The sequence below is a fragment of the Bactrocera dorsalis genome, chromosome 5 (assembly GCF_023373825.1).
Source record: "Bactrocera dorsalis isolate Fly_Bdor chromosome 5, ASM2337382v1, whole genome shotgun sequence".
NCBI classification, from domain to species: domain Eukaryota; kingdom Metazoa; phylum Arthropoda; class Insecta; order Diptera; family Tephritidae; genus Bactrocera; species Bactrocera dorsalis.
The window spans coordinates 67,792,001-67,814,102 of record NC_064307.1 but is presented as its reverse complement, the minus strand read 5'-3'; the positions used below and the strand labels follow the sequence as shown (position 1 = coordinate 67,814,102).

General features: G+C 39.4%; 1 long non-coding RNA gene across 1 annotated transcript in view; it reads right to left on the bottom strand.

The window, feature by feature from the left end:
* LOC109579642 (uncharacterized) overlaps nucleotides 1-22,102 on the bottom strand; it is a 295,349-nt gene that overhangs the window by 139,107 nt on the left and 134,140 nt on the right. The gene's annotated exons all lie outside the window — the stretch shown is intronic.

The window sequence follows — 22,102 nt, the reverse complement described above, 5'->3', positions numbered from 1 at the left end:
CATACACAGCGTTACATAAGTTAGGTAAAGTGTGTTTGTATGTATGAGTTGTAGTGGAAATGCGAAGGGAATGATGAAAGGAGTGGTGCTGTGGTAATGAAAAGAGCATGGCAACTGGTTGGAAAAGCTGGCAGTGGAGGACTATTGGACTTATCGCGGTTATGCTGGAGTTAGCTTAAGAAAGTGTGTATAAGAAATATATTTTTTCGGGTTTGCAGGAAGGAGTGTGTATTAGAAATCTACTCCTTAGATATTGAAAAACTTACTACTCAACTTTTGGTTGCTTCGAGCTTGGCTTGAGCCAGTCGTATACCAATTTGACAACAGTCCTAACTGTAGTGCTCATATTGGCATATTTTTGTTGTTTGCCATTATTAGCAAGAGTTCTCAAAGACAGCCTGACTAGTAAGCAACGAAATATTAAAGCTGTAGGCGCGCAAACAAAGTGTGAGAGGTGAAAGCTGTAACGAAAAATTATTATAAATTTATCAAGGCATACCTACACCCATACATATGCATACATGAAACCTAAGTGCCTAGCAGCAAAGGTTCAAGCAATGAATCTAGCACTTTTCTACACTTACAACGTAGGGGCTTCATGTGGCAAGCCCTGCCACCGGCATAATGAAGAGAAATTTGCGCAGCAAGCAAGGGAAAACGAAGCTGGGGAGAGCACTGTAAGGACGCGCGGTGCGGCTTTTCAATTCCTGCGCACACTTCATGGCTTAATTATAAAAGTTTTCATTTGTACGCGAACGCGCGCATTTAAAGGTCTAATTAAACGCATTTCCCACAGAAATTGCGCACAAACGCACACACACACACATACTTATGTATGTATGTATGTGCTAGACACAAAGCCATAAGCAACAAGCACACAATGAAAAGTGTACTTACTTTCACAGCGCGCCAAAGGATCAAAAAAGGCCAAGTCATACCTGCGTCAATTAGTGAGGCAAGTGCAGGGAAAAGTTGGCTGGCGGAACAAGTAACCGGGTATTATGATTTCTATTTCTGCCACTTGGCTATAATTACTGCCGCGTTCACTTCCGTTTGCTATACTTTTTTCCTATTTTTATTTAAGTCCGTTTTTTTTTCGCTTTCCAGCGCCGCTGCAGGAAGTCAAAACAGCAGAAGTTGCCACCAAGCAAGCGTTCGGCGTTGTTGCAGTTCAGCCAACATTCATTGAATTTGTAGTAGCTGCCTTTGCACTAGTCAAACTATTTATGTGTAGGTAAGTGAGTGTAATTTGCATGTACAAGCCTGCTACATAACTGCGTCTGTTTGTGTGTGTGTGTTTAGTTATTAGTGTGTGGCATGGTAATAAGCCTTTCGCTTGCAATGCCAACAGCAGAACATTGCGCGCTTGTAGCCATGCGTTTATGTGTTGGTGTGTGTGTGTGTGTATGAGTGCCTACACGTATTTTAATTAAAAATTAAGCTATTTGAATAGCTTTTGCAACTCAAATAGAAACGTTACGAGTGTGTTGGCAGCGGTTTTTATGGCCTCTTGACGCTTGTTTAATTAGCGTCTTTGCAATCATTTATCATTTTTTAATTGAATACGCTTGTCGCTGATATGAAAGGCCTCCTTTGATTTTGCTAGTTCGTAAAGGCAGTTTTCGGTGTATGAATGACACAAAGTATACACTAAGCTCGTTCTTTATAGAAGAGGTTAGAGTTCGAAAAGCAGTTTTGGTCTATGAATGACACTAAGTATTCGCTCAGCTCATTCTCTGTATAAGAGGCTCGAGAATTTCTAAATTTCTGGTTCGTAAAAGCAATTTTGGTTTCTGAATTGCACTGAGTATATGCTCAGCTCGGTTTTTTTTATAAGAGATTCGAAATATTCTAAGCTGTGCTGAAAGCATATAGGCCGCCTGAATACTCTTTTTGGTACAAATATACAGAAGAAAGGTATTTCTATATAACAGATAAAAAATTTTTTGGACTTTTTGGGACAAAAATTATATATTTTCTCTATAATCTTGTCATATTTATTCTTTTTACGGTCGCCGTTGTAGAATAAAATCTATATAGTAGAAATTTATAGTAAAAAACAGGAAGAATATTAACTTCGGCTGTACCATAGCTCTAACACCCTTCACAGGTGGGTTTTTTATAGCATAAAATAGTATAAAAAAGTCTTAATTCTAATTTTGATCGATCAGCTTGTATGGCAGCTATATGTTATACTAGTCCGATCTGGAAAATTTCTGCGGAGATTATACCGTTGCTTTAAGTAATAAACCATGCTAAATTTCGTGCAGATATCTCTACAAATAAAAAAGTTTTCCATACAAGGACTTGAGTTTGATCGTTCAGTTTGTATGGTAGCTATATGATATAGTGATCCAACCTAAAAGATGTCTTCAGAATTTATAGCACTATCTTGGGCAAAATTTCATGTTAAATGTCGTGGAAATATCTCGTCAAATAAAATAGTTTTCCCTACAAGGACTTGAGCTGGATTGTTCAGATTGTATGGCAGCTATACGATATACTACGCCGATCTCGAAAATTTCTTAAGATATTATAGTGCTGTTATGGGTATCAATATATGCCAAATTTGGCGAAGATACCTCATCAAATAAAAAAGTTTTTCATACAAGGACCTGAAGTTTATCGTTCAGTTTGTATGGAAACTATATGCTATAATGGGTTGATCAAAAAAATTTCTTCGGATATTGTAGTGTTGTTTTAGATAATATTTAGTGATAAATTTCGTCAAAATATCTCGTCAAATAAAAAAGTTTTTCTAATAAGAACCTTATTCTGTTCATTCATTTGTTTTTCAGCAGAAGTGTATAGTAGTCTGATCTGATCAATTTCTATAGAGAATTTATCGCTACATTAAAAAAATGGTTTCAGCAAAATTTTGTGATGATAACTTAGCAAATAAAAAATATTTTCATAGAATAACTTAATTTCGATCCTTAGGTTTGTAAGGCACCTATGTATAGTATATAGTAGAGTTGTCCGAAACCCGCGGTTGGAAGAAAACCAGCCAACTTACATACAGACTGACTTAGTGTAATTTATGGCATATCACCCATAAATTATGCTTGTTTTCCTTAGAACATATTTTCAAAAAATAATGAAAATATGTAATAAATGCACCACTCGCCCCTACTTATCAGATGCTGAAAAGAAAATTACATGAAAAAATCAAAACGCTCAAAAAACTTCAACTAAGCCAAGGGTTCTGCCAAAAACAAGTATGCTCTTAGTAATTAACTGCAAAAAATTCCCCCACCTTTCCAACATTAACAACAATTTGGGCAGCAGCTGTCACTCGCCACATTTTCTATTACTTCGTTGGCCGATTGCTTCACTTGCTCAGTGTTGCTTTAGAGTAGGCGACCGCTCTGAATAAAGCTGTACGAAACGCGCGTGGAAATTCCATTTAGTAGCGAGTGAATATTAATTTCTATTAGCACTTAAGCCTCTTAACCCATTCTACGCAGCAGCAACAACTACTGCCATTTCCATCAACCGTTTCCTGCCATTAAAAATGGTAAACGTGAATTAAAACACAGAAATGTTTGCGCGAAGGCATGCGAACATTATGGGCACACAAGCTTTTCGGTTAGGAAGGGCGTTATACGCAACAATGCCCACACAGGAATGTCAAAAATTTATGATTTAGCGAAGTTTCATAGACAGCGCGACGGCTCGAGCGCTGCACTGCTTTGGCAAGAACGAACCGGTTATACGAAATTTGTTCTACAGGTCATGAGGTCAGCATAAATGCCATTTGGAAAGTAAGTGAAACTTATAAAGTACTTGTGACAGTTACGCAAGTGCGCGTATCCGTACGAAACTTGTCGGCGTAGTGAAGCGTTGGCGGTGTGCAGGTTGAGCAATTAACATTTGTTCCTATTTTGCTCCAGTAAATTTAATGGGACAAGTTTTACCCCACACAAAAGGCAAAATATGTGTACAACATTGCCGGAATGCTAATGCACAAAGTGAAAATACAAAAAAAAAACGCATAAATAAATACCTTCCCAGCGCCGCTGACCGCACCGCAACCCTTTGTGTCACCCTACGTGGCAGCAAGGGTTGTGTGTCTTGGTGCTGGTGTTTGGGTTTGGGTCGTAAATTCACACTTGATCCTTTTGAGGTTTCAGCGTTGGTGGCACTTTTATTGCCGGTTTTTGTTGTTGGCTTTGGCGACGCACAATAAACTTGAATGAAGGCGTTCTAATGATTTGCATAAATATTACATAAAAGCAGACTCTGCTTTTCAACAATACATACCCACATCATATGCGTTTATATATATGTGTGTGTGCGCATTTTATGTAAATATATTCAATTAGGAAAAATACGAAAACTTGAATAAATGCAATAAAAAGGGTTTAAGCGAATTAATTCCACAACGCGGTGTGGACCCAGTGAAAGTGGAAAAAATATGCTCAAATTTGTTGACGTTCACGATACCAATAAATGGCAGAATATCGAAGGACCTTACGGTACTTACGGAAAATAAAGAGAAACTCTATTACTATTAATTGACAGAAAATTCTGAGCGGATCAATTTTATCAGAAAGACTTCCGAAGTTACACCAGAGCTTACGGAACAACCTACATACTTTTCTTCTTTTTAACAGATCAATTGACAAGTCTCCAGCCTGCCAAAGTAAGACAGAACTTTGAAAAAAAGTGTTTTTATATTCAGCACAGTTTCCTTGAAAGGTGATGCACTAATTACAGGGACCCTCCAACTTTTCCAGACCATTTTCGTAGTACGATTTGTCCTTTGTTTCAAAATAGGCCTCAGTTTCAGTGATCACCCCCTCCTTCGACGAAAATGTTTTCCCAGCGAGCATTCTTTTCAGATCTGAGGACAAAAAATAGTTGCTGGAGAACAGATCTAGAGAATACGGTGGATGTTGAAGCACTGTGAAGTCCAGTGTACGGATTTCTGCCAACGTTTTCACTGACTTGTGATATGTTGATTTGGCTTACTGAAACAGCACTTTCTTTTTTGCTCCGTTTCTCAGCGATTTCGTTCTTATAATGGTCCAATATATCTGTAATAATCGCTGTTGTTGGTCCTTACGTTTCAAGGTAATCAATAGCAAATATTCCTTGCGCGTCCCAAACTACAGACGCCATAACCTTTCCTGTCAACTTTTGCTTTTTCCATGCGGGTTCATCGTGTGCAGTTCACTCGGGTTTCTGTAGATTGGACTTCGGAGTGAAGTCATAGAGCCATGTTTCGTCCATTGCTACATATCAATGTAACAACTCGGGATTACTACGCTTGAATATCTCCAAACACGGCTCCAGTTCATCAAATTGTCGTTGTTGTGGGTCAAAAGTGAACTCGCGTGGCACCCAATTAAATTGAGGACTTTTTTGATATTTCCGTGGGTAACAACTTTTTTCGGGAGTTCACTACCATCGTCATCCTCCGTATGGAAAAAGCAGAAAAACTTTGGTGAATCTGCTGGTCCAATGAGCCACGCCTAGGTCAGATTAGGTCCGTTGTGATACTAGATGGTGTTCAGTTACTAGGTTCATGAGGAGTAGTCATTCTTTCGGATGCCTGCGGTTGACGCGAATTTTAACAGACTCTGTGGCCTCATTATCGATACCTTCTCAAGTGTATAATAACGTGGGGATCCAGGATGCTTACAGTGTAGTCTTGCCGAGGCGGGACACGTGCACAGGAGATGCTCCATTTCTTCCTTGGTGTCTAGCTATGGACATTTCCTGCAGTCTTCTCGATTTGTCAGCCCCATTCTACGTGCGTTGTGTCTCCACCAGTTAGTATTCCGATCATCTTCCTACAGTCTATTTTATCGAGTGACAATAGGATTTTTATGTACTTCCGATCTACCGTTTTGCGCTTGACTTTCGCGGTTTTGCACCCAGGTAGCTCGTTCCATCGGCTTTTGATTTTCTTTACCGTGCTTCTGCCCAGATCGTCGTATAGACACGACAGAGGCTTTCCAAGGTTGATAAAGTTTTCGGATGTTGGCCATACACCATGCTTGGCTCATCTACTATGTCATTGCTCTCGATGCCTTTGTGGGCTGGCACTCAGTAGAAGTGAAAGTGTAAAGTAATGGAACCTTAAGGGAATATAGATGTGCTGACTTGGAGGTCCTCAGAAACGAGCCTCTGTCTTCTTGCCTTTATTAAATCTGTTTGAGTGCTCTAAGTGAATGGCAGACAATGAAGAAAAAGTTCGAGGAGATATTTAAGATATGTATGTACGGGATATCTATATAAGTACATATATAAACATTATTTACTCTCCAACACAATGCACTGCAGTTTTATTCACGCCACTGTGCATACGCATGCACTCACTAAGGCTCATAGTAGCCCATTTGAATGGATAATTGCAGCGGTAAGCGTATTTTTCATCCAAGTTAATTACAATAATAATTCTTTTGATTAAGCAGCGCAAGCAGTGAACCGTTGAGCCAGCGCCAATCAACCAAAACGACGATTGCCGCGGCCGTACGGGCGGCACTGTTGCTCGCGCAGCGTTTGCAACCGTGCAGCCATGAATCCGTGTTGCCAAAGACGGCAGTCGGTGGACGCTGAGCGTCTGTATGTTGTATGTTACGTGTGTTTAAGTGTGTGTTTGTGTATGTATGTGCGTGTTTGTTGTGCGCGGCGCTGCCATTGCAGTGGAGTGTCGGCTACACCTTAAAAATCCATGTGAAAGCAGTCGTAAATCCCGGAGAAAATAAACGGCTGGTGGATAGGGGCAAACAGTGGAGATAAGTACATACATATGTATGTATGTATATATGTATGTATGTACTACTATAGTTATATGCATATTGTAGAAAAAATATAGCGCTGCATTGGCGGCAATGCTTCCGCTGTGCGCACATATCTACACTTACCGCGATTAAAAGTCTCCGGACCACCACTACGACAATTGCTCCGTATACATATGTGTGTCTGTGCTACTGACGCGCGCTTTTTTCGTATTTACATGCATTTATATTTATAGGTTCGGCGGTGCGCTGCATTAAGGTTTATTTGTTGGCCGTTTTAATTTCTAAAATTATGCTATAAATCAATTGTTGAAAACTAATAAATTTCCTTTTGGGCTGGAGGAAGTTGCCGTGCAATTGGAGATTTGTGGCAAGCAACGAAAAAGTAGTAGACGCATTATTTTCGTATTTCAATGCAACATTTCTTCATTTAGCCAGCCGAAAATGTGTGTGGTGCGCAACAGTTGTTATTTATTTATTTTTTGCTTTATTGTTATTATTATTTTGTTTTTGAAAAATATTTTTTAAATTTTTTTTTATTTTTTATTTTTTTTTTTTTATTTTTTTCGTTGCAAATAAATGCTTTTTTTAATTTTGTGCAAGAAAAACATGTGCAGTGAGGCATGCAACCAGAGCAACGTCGAAATATACAGCTACAGACACACACACAGAGCGCCAAGTCAAAAAGAAAAAATATACATAAACAAAATTTCTGTAAAATAAGCACCAAATCGCATTAATGCAATGAAAATTGAAAGAAATATTGAATTGAAAGAGTGAATTTAATTGATTTCCTGTGCACAGAGTGCAGTTCCTGCCACAGCCACATAAATGCACATTTCCATAAGAGCGAAAATAAAGCAACACCCAAAAGTTAAGCTGCGCTGCGAGCACCATGAAGCATTGAAGAAAGCGGAAAATGAGAAAAATTAAGCAGAAAATGATTTTAGTGCTGCACACATACACAGCTACCCCCAATACATGTATAAGCAATAAATTGCTACAACTACAATAATCAATGCAATTATAGTAAATCTGCTAACAATGAAAGCGAAAGCACAAACAATTGCACAGTTGCAACGAATTTTTCCATAGCGAAAAATTGCCAGCAATTTACAGTTAAGTTGTGGTGGGTGTGTCACGTCGTAGACATGAGGGCGGTGATAGGAGGACAGGCTGTCAGTATTTTCAAATTAATGCCATTATCATTATAGCTTATATTCATGCTTATATTCATTACTATATACATATATTTTTTTTTGTAGTAAAAAGACCTAACAAGAAACAAGAAAAAAACGCTAACTTCGGTTGCACTGAGGAGACTTCAAAAATTCTTTATCGGCATTTGAATCTCACTGACAGTGAGTTCTAAGCTAGTCAAGGTTTGCTTTACCCCAGCAGCATAAACTTATCTCGGCACCTGGCCACAGCGGAATCGCCGAAATTGTAAAGCCGTTGAGCTTTCAAGCAAATTCACGCATAACAAAACTCCCGCAGAACGGGAATTCTTTGTCTTCGTGCATTCGGACGCTGGATTTGCAGACTTCGAGCGAGCTCAGCAAACGTTGGCTAGCTACCAACACTTGAGTGATGGCGAAAGCCTTCTGGGCCAAAGTGAAATATATGAGGACTATTGAAGTGCTAATTCATAACAAGCCTCACATCGCCGCAATGAAAAGTGTTCTAACAAGATTGGCATTTATTCGGTGAGACTTAAGATTTTGAAGGAGGCAACTTTTCAATGTTGCTATGACGAAGATGAGGTGAAAACATCTAGACACTTTCTTCTCTACAACGTCCGGTGTGTTTAAAGTGGATACCTGTTGACGACAGCCTTACCTCACGGCGATCAAGAGCACAGCGGATCAAATCAATACCTTGATCAGCACTCTAAAAATGCCAGGCCTTTCCAGTGCCAATGGAAATGGACACATCAACGACTTTAGTAGGGTTCGAGGTCCATCTAAAACCGCTGCCGTACTTTGTGTCCGGTTGCAATTCAACTCCATATTCAAGTGACAAAGTGTCAGTTCTTCCCGTATTCGGGTTTTAATCACAGCCATTACGATATTCTCCGAGGCCGAAGCGAACTCCAAGCGCTCCTACTCCCTGTGATCCAGAGTTAAGTCTCTGGTTAGACCTTGTAGTCGAAACTACTACCCATTGGACTTTCATACTACTCTGGACTGGTGACCAGGACTTTCTTCTCTACAGTCCAGCTTTCGACAGAGAAAGGTTGAAGCATCTCGGTTGCCACTTTTTACGAAACTACTGGAATTGACATTAATCATCTCAGTGAACTTGGCACAGGCGCTAGGTGTTTTATCGATAAGCGCCAGTACCTAGGAGTTTTGGGCATCAGAACGGACAATCGTCTCTACCAGTCTCAATGAGATTATTCGTGATTATACGAGAAACCTAAAACCTTAACATAACCTATAGTTAACGTTTCCTACTTGGTTTTGGAAAAATTGTAACCCTGTTTAGGATATAAAAGGTGGTCTCTCTACCTCAAAAAATATTCGCTACCAACAGATCGTAGACATTTTTCCTCTCTCATGTCAATCAGTTTAAGTTAGGTTAATCTGGTAGGTCAATGAGGCATGCAGAGACCAGTTTTGGTGCTTTGCGCTACCAGACGGGGTACAGTTACTAGGTCCACGAGAAGAAGTCATCCTTTAGGACGCCAAATAACAAAGAAAAAACGCAATACACTAAAACTCTCCCAAAGATATGTGAAATTCCATTTACGGTTTTAAATAAATGCAATTTCCGCCTTTAAACATACAACTTAATTTCTCTGTGGCACACATTAAAATATTCAACTATTGAGTTTGAGTTTGCGGAAAACAACCAAACACATTCACACAAGCGCACATATTGTATATGTATATCGCTTTTGTGTTGCTGATGACTGTGAAATCAATTACAACACGGCAGTGCTCACCGAAACGGTAGCCAATATGCCCGCCAATAACTGCTTTATCAGCAGAATAATGCATATGTGTGCGCATATACTTAAATATTTGAATACCTAATAAATCTTGGCATGTCAAAAAAGGAAAATTTGTCCCCAGAGATTATGGAGATACGGCCGAAATGGGTATTAAGCGGCACAAAGGCGGTGGCAACAATGTTTTTAGGCAACAGCGCGAAGCTGACGCGCAGCAAAGTTGCAAGCATACAAGCACAAATACATATAAATACGTATGTGCTACTATATATACATACATATGTATATGTGCCGGCAGCCGCAACAATAAGTTGCCAATTTTGTATGCCAAATCAAGCCTTCGCGGCCGCACCTTACAAGCGTTGCCACAAAAACACAAACCAAATGAAATATAATAAACGAAAGAAAAGTCTAGCAAACGGTCAATAATATTGGTCAAGCGACCAGCACAGCTCTTAGTTCTTGCGCATGTGTAGATGTGTTGATGCTTGCGCACAACTTTTTCTTGACTTTTTCTAGCTTTTGGTTGTGGTTATTGCCGGTTTTAGGTCGTCAGCGCTTTTATTTGCCATTTATTTGTTGTTGTTTATGCATTGCCAATATATATTTTCCACTGTTGTTGTGCTTATTATTGCGGCTACTGCTGTCTGCAATGTTTATTGCAGTTGTTGCTCGTATTTCTCTGGCAGATCGTGCGCGCATGCGCAGTAAAAAAGCGCTGCAACGCTGCCTATAGTTTAGCCAAGCGAGTGCGCACAACGCAAGGCAGTCAGGGAAAGAGATAGCAGCAAAAGGCAAAGGTAAAGACGAAATCGTATGTGTGTTTTGGTAGGCTCCAACCACAGCATCACGCCAAAAACAGGCTTAGTTATAACAACCGCTTTTTTGTTTACCTCTTTTTCGGTTGTATGTATGTCGTTTGTTATTGTTATTCCATTTGATTGTTTGCTGCTGGCTATCAGTGCCCCCAACAACCGGGGTCTGTATGTTCGTAGCTTGGTTGCGGACGCAAAAGGCCAGTATGAGCTGTGGCAAGTCAGTTTATGCTGCCACAACGCTATTAAGTGGCTGCAAAGCATGAACTGACGTTAAAATAAAAACTAATACAACAAATCAACGCCATTACCAAAAGGAATATATATAAATAATATACATATATACACGAATATATATACAAGAATATATGTAGTTATGTATATATTTTCGTAAAAACTCTAACAAAAAGCGCAAACCCAGTTGCTTGCAGTCCTAATAAACAACTACTCGTTCAGCTTGATATCGGTTGCTTACTTTTTTGCAAGCCATGGCTACTGATTTTTCGTGGTCTGATTGACAGCTTCTACATGTGGCAGCATGAGCGGCGAGTATGGGGTTTCCTTAATCCCCAACTAAGCTGAATGCTTGGCCAGGCCTCAAATTTTATTTGCCAGCTATTCCACAAATGGAGGTTCTACAAGTTCTAAGCTGCCTTTCAAATACTTTCTTTTGAGAAAATTTTTCAGGTGTAAAAAGGTTCGGAGGCTTATTTTTAGCTGCTGAAAGAAGACCAAAATTTTGGAGCTAAGGTCAACTAGATCTTCTATGTAGCAGAATATATTAGGTTTGTTAGGTTAGGTTACGTAAATAACTGATTACACGTGAGACCACGAATAATCCCGCTTGGGCTGCTATATGCTAGGTGCTGCTGCTAGTGAAATCAAGCACTCCCAGACTAACCTTGAGTTTATTGTCGGTGTGATAAAGTCCTGTAAAGCTCTGCTGTTGAAGTGGATGCATATCTCCCTAAAAGAAGACACAGTTCGGAGAAGTTCATCTGATGCTACCTTGATGACTGCCACTTCTGCTTGAAAGAAAATAAAGCGGTCTGGCAATCTAAAAAATAACGTTGATCGAGTGCTTCCGAGAGGAAACTCCGCCTCTATCTTTTAAAGTTTATGGCTAAGTGCTTTTTCTGGCAAGCTCATATATATATCAATTTTTGTCGATTCCGCTGTGTCCAGACACCCAGATAAGTTTAACATGGAAGTAGCTTGACGCTACTGCTAGTGAGACCAAGCAGTTCTTTACTAATTTTAAACTCAAAGGCGGTGAGTTAAAGGTCCAGGAGAAGCTCAATTGCTGCTACCTTGATAGCTGTCACTTCTGCTTGAAAGACATCAAAGTGGTGTGGAAGTCTGACATATAGGGTTGATGGAGACTTTTTGAGAGAACACTCCTCCTCTAACCTTTCCTTTGAGCTTTGATCCGTTCTTGAAATAGCTTACTGGGTCTATTTTCCAGCGACTCCGTTTCACCCAGATTTCACCTGGAGGTATGTATGTAGAGCAGATGTCGCTGGGAGTAGGTCCGCGACGCATGGTCCAAGTTTCACTTCACTGCGGAAGTGGTTCGTGGCTGTCAGCAGGGTTCCATATATTTGGAATCTTATGCTGGACTCTCTGCTTGGACAACTCGAGCCACACTGTAAGTGTTGTGAGCCGGTTCGTTCACCGATTGTCCGGGTGAACAGCATCCCTCCGCCGGAGAAATACGCTATAGGACAGTATTGGCTTAAATATATTTTCCTAAAGCCAAAATACAACTTTTGGTGAGCGACCGCACCGCTTCTCAATAGATTCTTTTAGTAATTAGAGCACTGACAAACGCATTGATCTGATCCGCTGTCCTTTTGAGCGCCGTGGTTCAGGGTATTACGAACTTGGAGGCAAATTTAATATACCTTGTGCAGGGCATACACTGACAAGTATACAGTAGAACTCCCTGTGCGCGTTTTCAATTACTCCATACCCATGGTCTCTAGTCACTGACAGGCTTATTCGTTGCTATCAAGGCATATATGCGTCTGTATTTTAAGTATATATGTGTACTTATTGCTGCTTATATTCATACATGCAATTTAGTCGACTGTTTAAGTTGGCCATAATTTTCTATGTTGCGCTTATCAACGATTTCCCCATTTTTTTTGTTGCTTAGGTCACTTAATTGCTGGCTCCATCATCGATCGTTCGATCGCGGCAGCCACAACCGGCATACAACACAGCTAACGAGTGGCCGACCATCATACGGCTAGCCGCACCAACAGCTGTAGACGGCAACCACGGGTGTGTTGAGTGATTCTACACTCCCCACCGCTTTCACCGCCGCCACCAGTCTTTGCGATCTTCCTTCTACGGTCATTTATGCATGGCGGCTGCGCCAGTCGCCTCATTTATGCGCAGACTCGCAATCAAGCACACAGATGCGGTCCATCGATGCGACCCAGACTCAAGTAGTGTGCCGCGCTGCGCTGCTTTTCATTTGGCTGCGCGTCTGTGGCTTGTCCATTGCAGATCTGTCGGTTGGATAGCCTTTCTAACCGCTCGCTTACTTGCTTGTCTAGCTTGTTGTAAGTTGGTTTGTTTATTTTCGCTTTTTTTGCGCGCTGCGTTCATTGCAATCGTTTAACATTTGCTGCCTTCTTAGGCCGCTGTTCAATTCCACCATCAGCACAGAATTGCCTTGCTAAGCGCCGCTTGACTATTCCCAGCTCAACTCGTCTCGCATTGCCAATATCCATAGCTGACAGCTAAGGTGGAGAGCAGCTGTTGTTGGGCCACTGACTGTGCCGCAGCTTTGCGGCGCGTCTAAATGTTAAAGAACCCAATCACAGCGTATCACTTGGCTGGTCGACAGCGGCAATAACCGTTTATTTTTGTTATTGCTATCGCTTTAGTAACAACTGGTAGTTTCTCCAGCTCCCCTACATACAAACATACATGTGTTTATGTCGCAGCATTTATAAGCGCTTATTTACAATTCTATGGCGATTTCTTTAGCTCGTTTTGAGACCGTGTGACTTTGTATCTAATTTTCAATTATACACCGCTTTTTTCCAATATTTTTGCTGTTGTTTTTGCACTTGCACAAACTAACAATAATTGCACAAAATCGTAATCCTGTTGCAAACAAGTTTTCGATCTCTTTTCTAATGAGCGTTCTGTAGCTCGTTACCGTTGCTATTTTTCTTCTACTTGTCAACATGTGAACTTACGACGAGACTGCTTAAATTGGCTAAATTTTTATGAAAATCAACTCTGGTTTCTTATTTGCCAGATCGCAATTAATATTCGTAATGCGACAGTAAGCGGTTGTACGCACAGCAAGTCAAGCAGCGTCTTATGTGAAAGTGAGAAAAAATTATGCCAGAGGAGAGCGAGTTGAAAAATAATATAGTATTAATATAATACTTTACGCAGCTTGTGAGAAATCCGGTAAGTCTTAGCTGAGATTCGCATAATCCAAATTTATTTATCAAATAACTAACCTACAGTCTATTGTGCCCTCCCCTATAGCACATAAGGCCACCAAGGTCCAGCATGCTGAGCAATTTCAGGAGCCTGCTGGTCGCGATCCAGAATCAGGTGTTCCGGAGTTTCTTGTTCCATGTCGCAGAACCCGCAGTTTGCGCAAGAGACTATGCCCATGTTGGACAAGTGCTTTCTGAGCCTGCAGTGCCTTGTATAGAGCGGAACAAGGAGGCGGAATTTGTCTCGGGGGAAGTCGATCATTTCCTTAAACCATGCAAGGTTGTACTCTCCCAGAAGTAGCTTCGTATGGGACATTCCTACTGCCTGCTGTTAACGCTGTTCTCTCCGCACTCTCTCCTCCGTGCGGAACAGTTCCTTTAAAGTGTGAGACCCCACTGCAATGTACAGTTCGCGCAGAGGGAGCTAGTTTGTCGGCTATCCCTTTATGCCCCGGTACCCAAACTAGGTGTACCCGTTTGCACACTGATAGCCGGTTCAGCCTTCCTATACACACTTCCACTAAAATCGATTTAACCTCATACTCTGAGATCGCCTTAGTGCCGTAGATTGAGTTCTTCACACTGACTTATAGTAAAAACTTCTGCTAAGCAAAGACTTCAGAAACCCTTTGCTGCCATTAGCAGCATGGTATGTTTCGCTACCTGTTTGATTACTAGATGCAGCGGTGTGAGCTCCAGCATGACTTCAAGTGCTGCGGTTGGGCAAGTGCGCATTGCCCCTGAAGCGCAGACACAGACGAGCCTTTGCAGCTTCGATAGTTAAAGGCCTACCGAAGACTGCGTTTTAAAAGGCTACCTGCGGTTCGACGGCTCTGTATTGAGATACAAATCCACATGCGATCGTTATGGATTAAGTATTTAATTTAAAAAAAGTTTTCTAGTGGCATCTAACGACTTATTCAGGAAACCAGATGTAGTGACGAGTTTGGGCGCTAACATATTACTTAGCGATTGAAACAGGGTTAAATCTTCGAAATAACAGTCTTTGAATGGATAAAATTTTGCACACGTCCTTTTCCATCCTAGAAGACGCTCAATTGTCGAAATCGCCAATATCGGACCACAATAGCGTATAGCTGCGATACAAACTGAACGATCGCAATCAAGCTGTTGTATGGAAAACTTTTTTATTTGACCAGATATCTTCACGAAATTCGATAGAGATTAATTTCGAAGACAAGGCTACAATCTGTGAAGAATTTTTTAAGATCGGACCACTATAGCGTATAGCTGCCATACAAACTGAACGATCAAAATCAAGTTCTTCTGTGGTAACTACCTTATTTGTGAAGGGTTTGTTGTTTTTCTTGTTTTTCTTGTTGTCTTTTAATTTTTACTTCGCTCATACACATACATATAGCTGAAAGTACATACATACATAAATGCATGTCCAATATACATATATATATATGTATGTATCTAAATTACCTGTTCAAAGCGATTCCCAAAAAAATCTTTTCGATATTATTTCGTGTATTTTAATTGGGCATTGTTTAACATAATAATTATGGCTAGAATTCTTAGAAAGAATTTGCATGCAAATTTTGAAAAGCAAATACCATAACCAAACAAATATTGCGCAAAATCAATAATAGAGCAAGCTATAGCATATAGTCAATATTGGCACACCACTACCAATGCGATTATTTGTTTTCTTATGCAAATGCGGCACACAGAAAGCAGACGCCAGCCAGCCATCCTTTTTGCTTTATTTTTTATTTTTGTTTAATATTTAGATTTTTTTGCATGTGGTAAATATTATTGTCAGCGCTGCATGGTGTTAAAATCTGTTTACTTCCCGAAGAGTTCTATTTGCTGATTATTTCCAATGAAGAGCTACTGAATTACAGCCAGCAAATGGCTAGAGCTAATCAGTTTTTTTGTATGCATGCGATAAAAGAAGCAACTTGAAAGGCTTTTAGTGAAATTTATGAGGATAAACAACGGACGGTGTGTATTCTTGGGAACTGGTTCTGTGTAGCGCGGCGACGGCACCGGCGGCTACCAATGTGGATTGTCAGCTATATATACAAATGTACATATATATGTACCTATATATTGTATACTCAATTTATTTGCTTTGCTGATTTTTGTCAACTAACGCTTAGTTTATTTTCTACTATTTTGTTCAATCTAGTGCGCATGCGTACAAACAATTCGCTGTTTATGCATGTGTAAGCGTCTGTGTGTAAGCGCTAATGTTCACTGGCGCCAATTGGCGACTTTTTCAATCACTCTGTATTACTACCGGTTTGGGAAGTAAATTTTTATGCACGCACCATAAATCCACTGCGAAATGGGCGAGGAAGCCGCATATAAAAATTAGCAAAGTAAAATACTACAGAAATTAACAAAGCGCAAAATTACGCAAGAATCACAACAAAATAAACCATTTGACTTTACTGCTGATTCTAGTCTCATTTATTTATGTTTACGGGCGTACGGTGTGGTGGCAGGCTATGCTGAGGGACAGAAAGCGGCAAAGCGCTACAACAAAAATATTAGGTGCAAGCAAGAAAAATATTTGACTCCGGCTGTTCGAAGCTATAATACCCCTCACAAATGCAGTTTTTATAATATAAAAGGGTATAAAAAGAAGTTTATCTTGATTTTGAACGGCCAGTTTGTATGGCAGCTATATGCTATAGTGGTCCGATCTGAAAAATTTTTTCGCAGATTACTATTATGCGTTTTGCAATAACGTGCCAAATTTCACGAAGATATCTTTTCAAATAAAAAAGTTTTTCATAAAGGGACTTCATTTTGAACGGCTAATTTGTATGGCAGCTATATGATATAGTGGTTCGATCTGGACATTTTTTTCAGAGATGACGATTCTTCTTTGTGCCAAAATCCTTGCCAAATTTCAGGAAGATATCTTGTGAAGTAAAGAAGTTTTCCATACCAGGATTTCATTTTGGACGGTCAATTTGTATGGCAGCTATATGCTATAGTGGTTCGATATCGACGGTGCCGACAAGTGTGCAAATCCTTGGAAAGAAATGAACGTGTGCAAAATTTCAGCTTGATATCGCCAAAACTATAGGATTAGTTGGCGTATATATAGACGTATATAAAAGGTCTCTAATGTTTCCTTCTAGATCTGACAAACTTGGGGTGGCATACTAAATACCCTGTGCGGGGCATAAAAAGCAGTGTTCAGAAAATTATATTTACTATACATATGTAAAGGGTGATTTTTTAAGAGCTTGATAACTTTTTTAAAAAAAAAAAACGCATAAAATTTGCAAAATCTCATCGGTTCTTTATTTGAAACGTTAGATTGGTTCATGACATTTACTTTTTGAAGATAATTTCATTTAAATGTTGACCGCGGCTGCGTCTTAGGTGGTGGAATAGCCCGAATTTCTTCGGAAATGTTGTCTTCCAAAGCTGGAATAGTTGCTGGCTTATTTCTGTAGAAATGGCCATAGAATCGCGAGCTGTGTGGCATGTAGCGCCATCTTGTTGAAACCACATGTCAACCAAGTTCAGTTCTTCCATTTTTGGCAACAAAACGAACACTGATTTTGGTAATAAAATTCAATGATTTGCAAGCGTTGCTCGTTAGTAAGTCTATTCATGATGAAATGTCAAAGCATACTGAGCATCTTTCTCCTTGACACCATGTCTGAAATCCCACGTGATCTGTCAAATACTAATGCATGAAAATCCTAACCTCAAAAAAATCACCCGTTATATCAATGTGTGGAAAAAAACTTCACCGTATTTATGGCCGCATAAAATGTTTCACACGAAAAAAACGCGACTTGAATTTATAAGGCCGCATTTAACTTAATTATGCCATACCGACTGAATAAACATAAATAAGAATTAATTTCAGACTGTCCAGTTTGGTTGACCAGCGGACAACTAACAAATCGGCTAGCGCACAAGCGCTACCACACAGCCGTGCGCATGTGTGTGTGTCTGTCTCGTCTATATGTATGCCAAGTCGGTCTACAGGCCAGCTCAGCTGTCTGCTTGGCTATTGGTACCCCTGCCTTTCCCGCCTTGTACCGCGCCGCCAAAAGCACTGCGCGTGTTGCGAACTTTAAAGTCTTTTGCCTGCGCAAAGCTCGAGTTCTGCTTGTGTTTTGCTCGCTTACGAGCCGCTTTTGTTGCCTTTTTGCCAAGCGTCTATTTGTAGTTATTAGCCTTTAAGTTGTACTAGCAGTTGTTGTTGTACTCTTTGTTGTGATTTGTTTTTAAGCGCGCTCTGTTGTGACAGATTTTTTATGTTAATGGCAGTTCGAGCGTTTTGTTAGATTTTTATTCGGGCTTTTTGTGCTGTAATAGGTTTTTGGACAATATCATGCGGATTTGGGTCTAAATATTTATGGGCTCCGCCGAGCAAAACATGCATTAAAGAAATATTTCGCTAAAAATCACAATAAAGTGTTTGGCAATAAATTCGGCATTAACGGCATGCCAGTGTAAATTAATAAACCATATTATTTAATGGCGTGCAATAATTGTGGAAATTTGTGTGGATATTTGAAAAATCGTTTAGAGTTTTTGAAAGTGTCGAAATTTTGAAATCGTTGGAAGGTGAAGAGTTTGAAGTTGCTTAGATAAGATTTTCAGTGGCAAAACATTTTAAGCTGCTTAGGTAAGACTTTCAGAGCATGCTTGTTTTGTTTGACCTGGTTAGATAATATTTGGAAACCAACAGGGTCATAGTAGATCGAAAAACTGTGTATTTGGGTAATAAGAAGTTAAGTTGACGCCATATTTTGTAAAAGAAAACAAATTTTATACAGAATAAAAAAGAAAAAGAAAACAAATTTTATATAGGATAAAAATGAAAACCCAAAAAACTTGTACATTTGATTTTTTCACATAAATTTTGAGGTTATGTGAAAAAGATGTTCATACAAGAGTTATAGATCGCTTCATTAGCTGCAACTCTGTCATACAATTTTTTTTCTATAGTATTAGTGATTTTGCCGTAAATCAACATAAACCATTTTTAACCATTAAAAAGTCAGCCATGCCCGTGAGAGCTATTTCTCTTATCGACCTCAGTTCGCAAGCAAAGTATTTCTCCTTTAATTCTTGTTATTTTATCTTCCCTTTCCAAGGCGTTTCGAGCCACAATAAATTTCGTTAAATGTTTACCATTTTCAAACGCTTCTATAGTATACTATGAAATCTGAGTTAAGCAGCTCATACTGGCAACGCGTTGGAGGAGCATTTTCAAGAGTTTCAGGTGTATTATTTGAAATCTAAGTGAGCTCATATTCGAGCAAACATATATCTATGGTTGGCAGTGAAACATTTCGTAAACATTCGAGAATTTTTTTTCTCAAAAACTCGCAGATTTTGATGCATATTTATCTTGCATGAGATGCAATATTACGAAAGAACATTCTAAAGCCTTGTTATAACGCTTTCAGATCTACTTAGCTATAACTTTATAGCAATGGCCGACCAAATTTGAAATAAAGTAATTATTTGCTGAGATTGGTTATTTATAGCTCCAGCTAAAGAAATACTATTTAGAAGAACTGTGAAAAATTCCAAAAAGATCGTCCGACAATCGTGAACCCCTGACTTTGAAAATGATTATTCGAGAAATACACGATTAAAGATTGAAGTGGCCGACCGGTCTAGCCTGACGGCTCTTATTCCTCTTTATTTCTCTGCTTCTCCCAGCGGGTACTGCGTAGAATACTTTCAGAGCTGAGTGACGATATGACCTAGCCAGCATAGCCGAATGATATCGATGTCTTCGGCATACGCCATCAGTTGTATACTTTTGTAGAAGATATATTTAGCTCTGCAGCTCGAATTATTTTCTTCATCAGTAGATTGATCAATGATCATATAGCCTTGCCTGAAATCTCATTTGATATCGAACGGCTCGGATAGATACTACCGGATCTTGACGGAGCTTTTGGTGTTGCTCAATCTTGGTTAACGATAGATTCCTATTGTATTTCAATATGACCCTAAATGTAGGCAACGTTATATTTCTAGGCGCTGAAAAGCTACCTATGAAAGGCTTGAAAACTAAGACTAAAATTAGTCACGGACTTCGAATTATGACTGTAAACAATGATGTGGGAGCCAAGCCGTGAAAGCGACGACGAATAACTCTTTACCTATTGTGATGGCCTTGAAACTTTAAAAATATATTCTAGACATATCGTAGCATTAAAAAATAAAAGAAATAAACGATTTTTCGAACTTTTCTCGATGAAGCTCTTTGCGCCTACGAGCAGATTCGTGCTGAAGAAGTCGGTTAACCCGCTCTAATTATAATTATCTACTGCCTAGTTTGATTTGAGAGCATTGTGGCTATTGTACACTTTATGCTGAAATAATTTTATCTTGTATACCTACGTATGTATGTAGCTAGACAAGCTTTAGTATAACTATACATACATATGCTTTTGCTGAACTATATCTTCGAGTTGTATAAGACAAATCAACTCAAGAGTTTATTTTTCAGTTAAGCAAGCTCATAAAGTAAGAAACCAAGATCGCTTGCGATTAAATCGACTTTTTATAGCTTGTTGTCGGCAGTCATGAGGCTGTAGTAAGCGATATTGTAGTATTTTTTGTTTTTGTTTTTGAAACTGTAAATAATTTATCGCCGCTTTCCATGCGCTGCCAAAACGTAGTCGTAGGTTAGTTCTAGCGCTGCTTGGCTAAGTGGCATTACCAGTTTTCTTACGTTTAATGCGTTTCCACTCGCTGCTTTATGCGCAGACACACTTAAAAAGGTACATACATGTGTGTATATCACATATATTTATATATAAGTTGCATATATATATATATATTTATACATATATGTATGTTTGTTCGGGTTTGCATGCCACTTTTGAGTTTGTGTGTGCTTGTGACGCTGCAATTGCCTTCATTACGAATGCAGTGTGATGCGATTTGAAGCGATTGTGGTACATTGTTGTTGCTGTTATTCACTTAAATCTATTATTTTTATTTTTTGTGTGTTTTTACTTTGATTATTCTACGAACTTTCTAAACAAGCATATAAACTCACTCACCAATGATTATCACAACGATCGCGGCACACATAAGTACATAGATACATATACATATGTATATGTACATACATATTGGGACCTGTAGAGGAGCTCAGTAGTAAGAAGCAGGCACTCATATAAACACAGAACTAGTAGGTTTTCACATAATGTGTGTTTTACTTAGTTGTAAGCTAGGTAAAAGGTTTATGGCGTTGCTGAGGGAGTTTTGGCTGGAGCAGCCTGAGCTGTAAGGAGCCGAGGATCAGCATTTTGGTTTGAATTTTGTTGACTTATCACAAAATGTGTGTACATATTTACATATGTATGTGTGTAGTATGTACTTAAGATCATATATAAGTACATACATATGTATATACCACTTACATAAACCACATCATATTGATAAGCATCAGGAAATAGGCACACGCGCAGCGCATAAGGAAATCTCTTACGATAAAAGTGGATTTAAGGTGGATCAGTTGTTCATATTTATTTATTGTTATTATTTTTTACCACTTTACTCAAAACAACAACAATTCTAGTGATTTCATTATTATGTATCTTACTTTTTGTTACTCGTAGCGCTGTCAGCCTCTTTTATTTGATTTTTTTCGTCTACTTGTTTGGTTTTGGAACCAGTTTCTAGCAAAACAAAGCCAGCGTTAGCTAGAACAACAACAGCCACGCATTTATTGTGGCTGTCGTTTGTCTACTTTTGAGTCACAATGTCCCAACCAAAGCGGCGATGGCTTGGCTTCGTCTACAGCCGCTGGGCACAGGCTTGTGCCACCACCGCGCAGCCGCCGCGTCGCTTGCGCAGCAGAACCAGTTCGAAAATCAAAATAAAAGACAATCATATTTTTTGTTTGCCATAACATTTTGTGCTTCGCTTGCTTTTTCTGTTTGTTTTGCTGTGCTTTTGTGTTGTGTTTTTGTGCCTCTGCGCCATGAACCACGGCTTTTTTACGCACAGCGCGACTTTTTTCTTCAGCAATTTGCCTATTTTACCCGTTTGCTTGTATGTATGTATTTGTTGTTGGGTTAGTTGAGTTTTTATTATTTTTTTGTTGTTTTTATTTTGCCTTTATTTTCATATTTA